Raw genomic sequence first — 11,849 nt, 5'->3', positions numbered from 1 at the left:
CCAAAATCCAAGTTTTATTTGACAAGATAGAATCTATTTCAGATTTAATTGCTTCTTTCCAAAATTTACACTCAGGAGAAGAAATAGCATCGGAGTATGTTAAAGGATCATTATCAACAAGAAAGGTTTGGAATTCATTTCCAAATGAAAATTCTTTTCTTGGCCTTTTGCTCCTTCTTAATTCCTCAATTGGAATAATTTCCTTATTTATTTCAACAGGTGCATGAGAAATTTTACTAGACAGTGGAAAAATATGTTCAAAAAATTCAGCATTCTTTGTCTCAATAATTGTATTACAATCAAGTATATCACTTCTTAACACAAGAAATCTATATGCAGCACTATGTTCAGCATATCCAATAAACATACAATCAGAAGTTTTAGAACCTATTTTCCTTTTCTTAGGTTCAGGCAACAAGACTTTAGCAAGACACCCCCAAACTTTTAAATATTTCAAATTTGGTTTATAATTTTTCCATAACTCATAAGGTGTTTTGCCAGTCTTTTTATGTGGGATTCTATTTTGTAAGTGACATGCAGATAATATAGCTTCTCCCCATAAATTATCTGGAGCATGAGAACTAATTAACATAGAGTTCATCATTTCTTTTAATGTTCTATTTTTCCTTTCAGCTACTCCATTAGATTCTGGAGAATAAGGTGGAGTTATTTCATGTATTATGTCTTCCTGTTCACAAAGGTTATCTAAAGTTAAATATTCTCCACCCCTATCTGATCTAATTCTTTTTATCCTTTTATTAAGTTGATTTTCTACTTCAGACTTATAGGATAAAAAGGCATTATAAGTATCATCTTTATTTCTAAGTAAATAAACTTTGGTATATCTAGAATAGTCATCTATAAAGGTGACATAATACCTTTTCCCACCTCTAGTCATTGTTTGTTTTAAATCACCTAAATCAGTATGAATTAAATTTAATAACTCAGTTTCTCTATGGACAGTTATACAACTTTTCTTTGTTATTTTAGCTTCTGCACATATTTCACATTTGTCCATATTATCATTAATACCAGAAATTAGACCACATGATTGCATTTTCTTTATATAACCAATATTAACATGTCCTAATCTAGCATGCCATAAAGAAATGGAATCAACAATATAAGCAGAAGAAGATGCATTTTCATTTATCACATTGGAAATATTAAGTACAAAAAGTCCCTGATTACAATAGCCTTTCCCTACAAACACATTATTTCTTGTCATTACAATCTTTTCAGATTCGAATGATACTTTCACCCCAACTTTTCCAAGCAAAGCCACAGAAACAAGATTTGCCCGAATATTTGGAACATGCAGCACATCATTAAGAGCCAAAGTATTTCCTGAAGTGAGTTTCAATAGTACTTTGCCCTTACCCAGAACTTTAGTAGTTCGTGAGTCTGCAAGGTAGACTATTTTTTTCATCATCCCCTATTGAAGTATAGGAGGAAAACGCTTCTCGATTTGCACATATGTGCCGAGTAGCCCCAGAGTCTACCACCCATTCTTTAACATTAGCTGCAATGTTCACTTGAGAGATGACTGCAGCAATTATTTCATCTCCTTCGGTTAAATTAACCTTAGGAGGATTACCATTTGCTTTGTCACCTTTATTGTATCTATACAGGGCAACATAATGTTCTGATTTTCTACAATAATGGCAATTGCCTTTCTTTTTCTTAAAGTTGGGAATATTAGGCTTGTAATTGGAATTTTTTAGTCTATTATACTGGGACTTATTGGCTTGCATATAGCTACAATACACGTCAAATAATTCATTTAAGAGTGTTTGTAAAATAGTATGCCTACATACCTTATTGGCATATTGCCACGATTCTTGTATTTTGACATCTGTGGTTGAAGCAGGTTGGGACTCCGTTAGTGCATAGACCACTCCATGGATGTCGAGTCGTGAGTGTACTCGTTCTTGCCACCTTTTGAAATTTTCATTGGCGAAAATTTCAATTTTGGATACATCTGGAAAGGGCTTGGCGAATGGTAGTGCCACTGCAACAGTTGCTGATGAAGGCTGCGGGGTGCTAACATTGTCAGATGCCTTAGTTTCTTAGATTGTTGGATAATTGGCTACAACAATGTTAACACTATCTGCTTGAGTCGTGCGTAGCACTGTCCTAAGAAACTATTTCATGAAATTGAAATGTTTCCCCAGGATTAAACAAGCCTTCTTCTATTTATTGCGAACAAGAAAGACAAACTTTCTTCTTGTTGCAAACTAGAAGGACCAGAACTAGCAAATTAAAACCAGCAGATATATATATAAAAAGGATGAGAACAGAATTATCAGGAAGATATCAACTAACAAAAAAAAAAATAAAAGAGAGAGAGAGAGAGGGATAGAGCAGCTATCAAAAGATATTAACTGAAGCTGCTGGGGTGATTTTCTGAGGGAGAAGTGGATCCTATTTATAGACTTCAGAGTGAGGTGCAACCCTTCTCACTTCCGATGTGGGACAAAGACTGCAACCCTTCTCACTTCTCAATGTGGGACAGAGAAAATAATACTTCTCATTTTTTCGATGTGGGACAAAGAATATTTTTGAAATACTATATATTTTACAACAATCATGTTAGATAGCAGAAACTATAGCAAATGCATTATATTTTGCCAATGTTTTGGTACACGTAAGGTCAATCGTAGGTGCTACACCATGAATTTGCATTCAATTGCTACACCAGATGTAAATGCAGAATTTGTATATCCTTGGATGGGATTTGTTGCAAATGTTCCTGATGACAATAGAAATGGATAAGATGTTGGAAGCTGTGGCTCTGAGGTTAAGAATGATCTGACTATGAAAGGGTTTAATCCAATGACTGTGCAACCATTCTGGAACTGTGCAACATTATCAGGGTATGCAATAGTTGAGTTCAACAAGAACTAGACAGGATTGTCTTCAGGCAATGGCGTTTGAAGAGAATTTTGAAGCAGAGAATCTTGGTAGGAGGGATTACTATGAAGCATATAACGGGTGATAAGCATGGTTCAAAGTCGCGGTCACGGCCTGGACCGTTCCACGCCAGTCTTGGCATATCGGTCACGGTGAGACGCAAATTTTGAATCATTTAATATTCTAAAAATTGTAAATAATATTCAAAAATATGCTGAACAAAAATAATTAACAAAATTAACAAAAGAAAATTTGTCAAATGTAAATTTGTGAGTTGACTCGGACCAATTCGGCCGAGACTATCAGTATCGGAGACTTTTCAGACGAGTTCTCGGTGAATCAAGTATCTCGGAGTCATCTCATTTCGATATCATATCAGAGGGTTCGTTCCGGTGACAACTTAGCCGAGTTGTCTCGGTCTCGGCAGAGACTTTGAACCATGCTTCCGGGTGATAAGTGGTATAGATGGGTTGCCTGTGCTGATGATTATCATTCATCAGAATTAATTGGAGAATATCTTCAAGAGAAGGCAGATTTGACGACTATTGCTGATATTGAAGCAGAAGTGAAGTGAAGCAAATAACTTCACGGCTTATTGACAATTTTACCAAGGAAATACAAGATAACTGCAGGTCCCTCAGGGTTTGTGAGCGTAAATACAATGAAACTATTATACTCTCATTCGATTTGATGACTCGAAATGATGAGATGGGTCGATTCCATAATGAAAGTGTGTACTCATTCCTCACATCCAGAGAATGATATCTTTAGTTGTTAATGATTTGATGCAGTGTTATTTCGCTTTCACCCTTTTCACTAGTGACAATATCTGCATTGATTTTCCCTCACTTTCTTCCGTTCACATGAATCAGAGATACGAAAGATGCAGGACACCATGCTAATCAGTTGAAAAGGTATCTTCAGAGCATGCAGCCAGAGGCATGGAAACAAAAGCTGATTGAGCGTAAGAAAGAATTGGAGAAACGGGAGGTTCAGAATGAAATAGAGAGGCAAAAACTTGAACTACAGAATAAAATGGTACATATCTGAACATACCATTGAAGATAAATGAGAACAACCCAACCCACATTGAACGTATGCAATACTAGAATTTGGAACTGCAAGCAGAAAAAGAGAGCAACAATCAACAGAGGAATAGCATTCCAGCAGTTGAAATATAAACCACTCAAATCAAAAGCTAAAAGAGTTCGCAACCTAATGAAATTGTTAGCCTTGTTTTGTTGTTTAATAGATGAAACTTGACATTACTGTACCCTTCTTCTTTTGAGTTGTTCAACAATGATATATGATATGTTCCAGTCGCTGAACAATCTCTGTAGTTAAGCGGTTCCTATATCTATGAACTTCTGTCAAAACTGGTAATCAATTTAGAAAACAGATATTTGTCTGCTGTGTCATGATCATGGTTCGCCAACTCGGCCGAGTCATAACCAGAACAGTCCCTACCGTTCCGATACCGATACCCGAAACGCCGATTATACCATATCCGATTTGAATCGCTCCGAAACAGTTGATATTAACCGAGTTAGAACGGTGTAGAAGGATACCAGCCAAATTCTCGGATTCGACTCGGATATGAACCGGTCAGATCATAAACAGCAACAAGAACACAGAGAGTCGGCCACCCATGCTTTCTTGTTTTCTTTCTCAACCACAAAGACAAGATTTAGGGGAAAAGGAGGATAAGGGGAGAAGCATACCGTCAATTTCTGTGTGCCTTTTGCAGAGAGGGAAGGAGAAAACAGAGAGAAAGAAAAGAGAAAAGAAAGAACGAGGGTCACAGCAGTATCTAGAGTGATTATTTGGAGAAGCGAGCTGAAGGGGTTCTTCAATTTCTTCATCGTCCGGCTATGAAGGAAGGAGAGGAGAAAAACAGAGGGTGACGGCAGAGAGGGAAGGAGACAACAGAGGGAAAGGGAAAGTGAAAAAAAGAATGAAGTTGACTGCTGAATATCACATCTGGAGCTGAAGGGATCTTCAATTTCTTCGTCATCTGTACCGGGCGAAGGGGTCTTCAATCTGGCCGTGAAGGAGGAGAAAAAGGGCGAAAGGGAAATTGGAAAAAAAATGAAGAAAGGGACGGCCAAATCTGAGAGGAACAACACTAGTTGCAATGATCGTATGCTCTCCTTGGCTGCTGAAGAAGTGGAAGACAGCGTTGCTGAGTTGGATTCTGCATCATCTGTTGCTACTCCTTGGGATGTCTTTTCTCTCTTGTCCTTTCTCATTTATGGGTCCCTGCTTTGTAGAAAAGCTGGAAAGATTTGAAAAAAGGACAATTGGATAGTGCAAAAAAGCTGTTGTAGCATGTTTTGTCTTCGAAGTAACATGCAATTAACGTATCATGCTTTATTATGCTAAGAGAAGCTGGGGCTTTTGTACCGGATCAGGGAAAAATATAGAAGGAAAAATTGGAAGCACCTGAAGTTCAAGTTTGGCCCAAGTAATTAAGTGAAAATGCTTGTTTCTTTATATCTTTGCATTTCATAATATTATTTGATAAATATTTTTTTTATTGTATTAAATAAATACCGTTATTTTCTTTGTGTATAGAGATTTGTATTGTATTATGTAAGATATGATAATTTTATTCTTATATATAATTATTTATCTCATATAAAATAGAATTAGAATGTACATTTGATTCTAAAATCATTTATTACTAATGCTATAGGCCCTTATGGTAATGACAGTATTATTTTATTTAATAATCAGTAACTATATATGATAATGTAGGTATTTAGTAAATTTAATTTGATAATTGTGTTTTTAATGGTATTTTCTATTTTTAGTCAATTTTTCAGATTTTGAAAAAAATTTTATACACTATAATGTGCGTATCACCCGATATTTAACCGATATGCCGCGACGGATGTGGAACAATCGAGACCGCGACGTGACCGCGACCCGCGACGGCGAACCATGGTCATGATATGCGACTAAACTAGCTGGAAAATGTGAAGAGCGCTGCACGTTTGTTCAATAACTACTTGTAAAACTGAAAGAATCTCCTATATGTTTTAGGTCATTTGTAATTCAAACAAGCTGAAGTCCTTTGAGACGTGATTGGACCATTGTCTCCTCGATTCTTGATTTACTGACTAGCAAATCATTGGCAAAGCTGCTGCAGCAAGTCTCCAATCTTAAATTACCTGAGACAACTTCATTTTAACACTAACACTTTTTAGTTGAAGTCTTCGTAGTAGATGTTGTCAAAGAATAAACAAGATTTGCTCATTCAGACTGATTGACGAATTTAATCCTTTAATATGCCCCAAGCTTGCATCAAAACTATGTTAGACAAGTTTGCCTTAATACAGTCGTACATTTCTCCTATGATGGAATGCTGATCTCATATTAAACTAAAGCACATTATATGGTTGATCAAATACAACTCAAGTCTTGACATTTAACTCATTATAATCTCGCCTTGGAATAGATTAAGAAGATATTAAATGCCTTTCACTTCCTTGTACCGGATCAAATCCTCAATATTCCACCTTCACTCCAAAAAGCCAACAGGATCAAGTTCTTGGTGAGGGATCAATTGTGATGTGACAACAGTCTTAATTAAAAACAGAACCAGGTGGTGGAAGTTTACATTGTTAGTTTGCAGATGACGGAAATGCTATAATCTGCTGGTCCTTGAAAGACTTCCCATGTCTTTGGCTTTCTGGCGGAGAACAAATTTTTGTATTTTTCCTGTTGAAGTTTTTGGCAATTCCTCAAAAACAACAGTTCGTGGAGCCATATAATGTGGCAAATGATCACGGCAATACTTGATAATTTCATCTGCATTTGCATTACAATCATCCTTCAATTTGACAAATGCACAAGGTGTTTCACCCCAATAATCATCTGGTCTTCCAACAACTGCAGCTTCCAGAACTGCGGGATGGCTATAAATCACTGATTCCACCTCAATCGAGCTAATATTCTCCCCTCCTGAGATGATAATGTCTTTGGATCGATCTTTTAATTCTATGTATCCATCAGGGTGTCTCACCCCCACGTCCCCACTTCGAAACCATCCACCTTTAAAAGCATCAGCTGTTGCTTTACTATCCTTAAAGTATCCATTCATGATGGTGTTGCCTCTGAACATCACCTCACCCCTTGTTTTTGTGTCCGGTGGTACGCTTTGCATTGTTTCTGGATCTTTGATATCGAGTTCTTCCATGCCAAGGTGGTGCAACCCTTGACGAGCCTTGACCTTGGCCTTTGCATCAGGTGGTAGTGAATTCCACTCAGGTTTCCAAGTGCAAACTGTTCCAGGATCCTATGTTTCGGTCAAGCCATAGGAATGAGTAACATTGAATCCCAGCTCCTCCATCTTAAAAAGTACATGAGGAGGAGGGGGGCAGCGCCTGTCATCACTATCACTTTTCCTAGAAGCAGTCTCCGATCAACAGACGGTGCATTAATTATCATATTTAATACTGTAGGTGCACCACCCATGTGGCTCACTTGGTGCTTAGCTATGCACTCAAAAATCCCTTTTGCAGTTACATTTCTTAGACAAACATTTGTGCCGCCCTGTGCTGCAACGGCCCAAGTAAGGCACCAGCCATTGCAATGGAACATCAGAACAGTACACAAATAAACAGGCATGGATGGCATTTCGTTTAAAAGAGCAGCTGCCAGAGAATTGAGGTAGGCTCCTCTGTGACTGTAGACTAGAGGTGGCAATATGGATAAATGGTTCATAATTGGTTTTGACTTAATGGATGGTGGATGAAATTTATCCAATCCATTTAGATCCATTTAATAAATGGATCTAAATGGATGGATCTAAATGGATTAAATAAAAACCAATTATCCATTTATAATCCATTTAAATATTTTTGTTACTTTTTTTTTTGTATTACCATTTCTTGTAAATTCAAGCCACAAAATACCACGGATGTAAATTCAAGCAAAATGAACCTTCATTTCACTAAAAAACTATCTGAAATTATTATTATTATTATTATTATATATATATGTATATATATATTACATATTACAGAGTAGCCATATATTGCAAACTAGCCCAAACAATAGAAGTCCTGCATAGACCGTTTGTAGGGTATCTACAAAAATACCAACACTGGCTTTTATTCGTACTCACACAACACTTGCAATGTCTACTACTAAAGCCACGGATGACTTTTGAGCTCAACATCTAGTAATCAGGTGCATGGGTGTACCAAGCAGGCCATGTTCCCTTTGTCCTGACCTCTTCAAAGCCAATCGAAATCCCACGTACTGTGGAGTTTAGAAGAAGAAACAAAGGAATAATTAATTAGTTCAGCAGTAAACCCCAACATTCAGTTTCAGGGTTGGTTACCATTCACGGGAACGGCTTTTTCACACCCCAACAGCAATTTTAGGATGGCTCCTTTTTTAGTCATTTCCTTTCCCTCTCTTTTATTTGGTTTTTAAGTAAATGGATATATATGATTTTTGTGGATAATCCATATAAATCCATTTAATTTAATGGTTTTACTTTGATCAACCATTTAAAACCAATACTATAAATGGATAATCCATTATCCATTTAATTATGGATTATATGGATGGATAAATGGATCTCAATCCAAATTGCCACTTCTACTGTAGACAACACCTTTGGGGCTTGATGTTGTACCTGAAGTGTAATTCAAAGCAATAGGATCCCACTCATCATGTGGCCTTATAACCTCAAAGTCTGGTCTTCCTGATGCCAAGAAAGATTCGTACTCTAAATTGTCATTATTGAAATACATGTCACTAACCCTGGAAGATGAGCTAGCTTGGTCAGGAATCACAACTAATTTAGGCGTCTTGCTGCTTGTCTTTAGTAGAATTCCTAATGCCCCTTCTGCAATATGAAGTAACTGATAATCAACAAAAATGGCTTTTGCACCTGAGTGTTTTAGCAATGTCGACACCATTGCTGAATCATGACGTATATTGAGAGGGGAAAAAATTCCCCCCGCCCCCGCCCCATCCCCTGCCCCGCCACCTGCAAAAAAAAAGTATATATATATAAATAAATATATATAATATGTAATTTAATTAGTTATAAACTTATGATAATGATATTATTAGTTAGATATATTATATAATATATATTAATGTATGCAATATAATTGATATTATCAGTTATATGAATAATTAGACATGTCTACTAATATAATTTATTAATTAGTTATACTAAATTTACTAATACATTTATACTAAATTTCTAATTACACTTAATAGAATAACACTTTTTTCTCGAAAAAAAGCACAAACACAATAATGAATTAGTGATTGTATTTGTACAAAAAGTGAAAACTTGACTATTTTAGTTGTATTTATTTCATCATGTTGGATTGTATTCAAATAACTTTTGTTTGATTGTTTTTATGAGTTTCAATTGTAAAATTACAATGAATAATAACTTGATGATGTATTGATATTTTAGTATTTGATAATTTATTAAAATTTAACTATAATAAAATTTTATTAACCCCGCGACGACAATTTTATTAACCCCGCAGGTGGAAGCGGGGCGAGTGGGAGGCGGGGGATGGGGCGGGGGTCGGGGGGAATTAATAGGCAACGGGGCAAGGGGTGGGGGAGGGGGAGGGGTCCCCCGCTCCAACTCCGCCCCGTTGCCATCCCTAGACACACCACATCAGGTGGTTTAGACAAGAGAACACAGTCTTCTGTTGCATATGCACGCAAACTGTTTGACTTGTAATCCATGAAATACAGGGAAATCTAAGAAAGGAAAGAAAAGTTTTAAGGTTCTGAGGTAGTTCATGTTTTCAGCTACACTTGACGAGTTCTAGTGTGCTCTGTGTATAACTTGACAATATTTTAGGGAGAAATGTGGAGGAGTCCATTCAATAGGCCATGGACAAGTTGAATTCAAAGTTTCAAGCTTTTCATAAAGCTCAAGCCCTCAGGTCTAGCTAATTCAGTGTACCTATATCTTAGGAAACTCAACCTTACTTTCAAATTTAAGCATGTGACAAGACTTGATTTAGAAGATCTTCTAGGCACTCAATGTTCTATAACAAAACGTTTACTTTTAGCCTCATCACAAACCAGCAGAAATATTTTCAGCCAGCAGAAGTATTACTTCCAGCTCATCAAGTCCTCTATCAGAAGTATCATTAACCAGCAGATGGAATTTCTGGTATACTTATCAAGAAAGGAACCTCATCATTGTACCATAACTGAACAGCAAGACATAGCTAGACTGCAGGATTCAAAGAACTTTGCCAAAACATTCCAATGGTTAAAGCACACAGATATTAGCACCAGAGATGCTTGAAGCTACATTCAAACTTGAAAAAGCACCTGAAGTTCAGATATCAAGATTAGACCTATTCAAATACAAAAGGTCAACATTTTTGTAGCGTACTTGCTAGGAAAGTAGTGTTCGACAAACTCTGTCGTAAATGGCTGCTGAGAAACCAAAATTGACCCTCAAATGCACAATTCCATAAGTTAGCAATTTCATAGTGATATCTTTACTATAATGCTCCAGACACTCAAAAGCTTCTTGATAGGTTAGCATGTCTTTTACAGGTTTCAAGTAATCTGGTTCCATTAGGTGCCAAATTCCCCTTCCCCCACCATATCCATGCGACCTTTCTTTTTTTTTTTTTAACAAAATAAAAAAGAAAAAGGTTGAAAGAATTTAGAGTTGGGTAACAGCAATAAATTGCATAATTAAACCTCCGACTACTACAAAGTCACTGAATTGAGGCATGAAAATGACCCACCAAAAAAATATATATAAGGGGCAGTTGGTCCCTTGTGGGCTCATTGAAATGGAATCAATCTATAGTAATGATGTCAATGCATGTCTATTCAACAACCCGTGCAATGATTGATAGAGACAAAAAATACCCAGATGATATCATTCCAAACAAAGGCAGAAATCATTTTTAACATTCCAACTAGCTCCCAACAACCAAGTAATCAGAAGAAAATTACAATCCAAAAAAAAAAAGATTCAATCGTGATAATTAACCAACAACAGAACAAATTGAAGGACTTTTAATTACAGAACAAATTGAAGCATAGAAATTAAAGAAAACAAAACGAACTGGACAAGAAGAAAATGCAGGTAAATTGTGAATAACAAAGAAAGCCCAGAAAATTCAAGGATTAAATGGGAACTTACAACATCATGACGGGAGATTCCGAGGGAGTGAAGAGCAGAAGCGAGTCTGGCGCACCTGCCACGAGTTTCTGCCCAAGTGAACTTTAAATCGCCATACACTACTGAAATCCTGTCTCTGTATACAATTGCCGAACGCTCCAAGAAACTTATGGGCGTCAGAGGTACATAATTTGCTGAGCATTTGACAGTACCCTCCATTGATGATTCTATCCTTTTATCTGAAAATCCAAAAGAGCGCTTCTACTATCAACAGGAAAGTAGATAAGAGAGGTTGTTTTCCTGTTGAAACTTGGGCGATGGATTGTGCAGTATCGTTGAAGTATGCTACAAATAAATGGACCCTTCCTTGCGTGGGGTGTGAATTTACCGAATGAGGCCTTTGTTGACTCAGCTGCAAATTGAAGGTTGGCTATATGCTGCAGATGTGACAACTTGTCGGCAACAAGGTGTGGCTACGAATTGTTGGCAACTTCCAGGAAGTCTCCTCTTTAGAGTGTAGCTTTGCAAAAAGTGGAAAAATTTGGAAGCGCAAAAAGTTGTGTGGAAAAATTTCATTCCCGCAAGTTTTAGCCTCCTTGCTGCCCTTAGTTGCCAAAGTTGAACCATATCCTTCCTTGTCTCATCGCAGAAAGCATCCCCCCATCACCATTGCAGAACACTTTCATCCTAATTCCAATCCCAAGCGAGAAAAAATGGCTGATACTGCTGTTAGTGCTACTATTCAGGTTGCATTGCAGTCGGTTGTTTCCCTTGCCGCTGATCATGTTAA

At 37.0% G+C, this 11,849-nt stretch overlaps 1 pseudogene; it reads right to left on the bottom strand.

The window, feature by feature from the left end:
* Positions 1 to 6,270: 6,270 nt before the first annotated feature.
* LOC140015570 (butanoate--CoA ligase AAE1-like) lies at positions 6,271 to 11,416 on the bottom strand (annotated as a pseudogene).
* Between the last annotated feature and the right edge of the window lie 433 nt (positions 11,417 to 11,849).

Source organism: Coffea arabica, chromosome 1e, assembly GCF_036785885.1.
Source record: "Coffea arabica cultivar ET-39 chromosome 1e, Coffea Arabica ET-39 HiFi, whole genome shotgun sequence".
Taxonomy (NCBI): Eukaryota; Viridiplantae; Streptophyta; class Magnoliopsida; order Gentianales; family Rubiaceae; genus Coffea; species Coffea arabica.
This window is presented reverse-complemented; position numbering and strand designations above follow the sequence as displayed.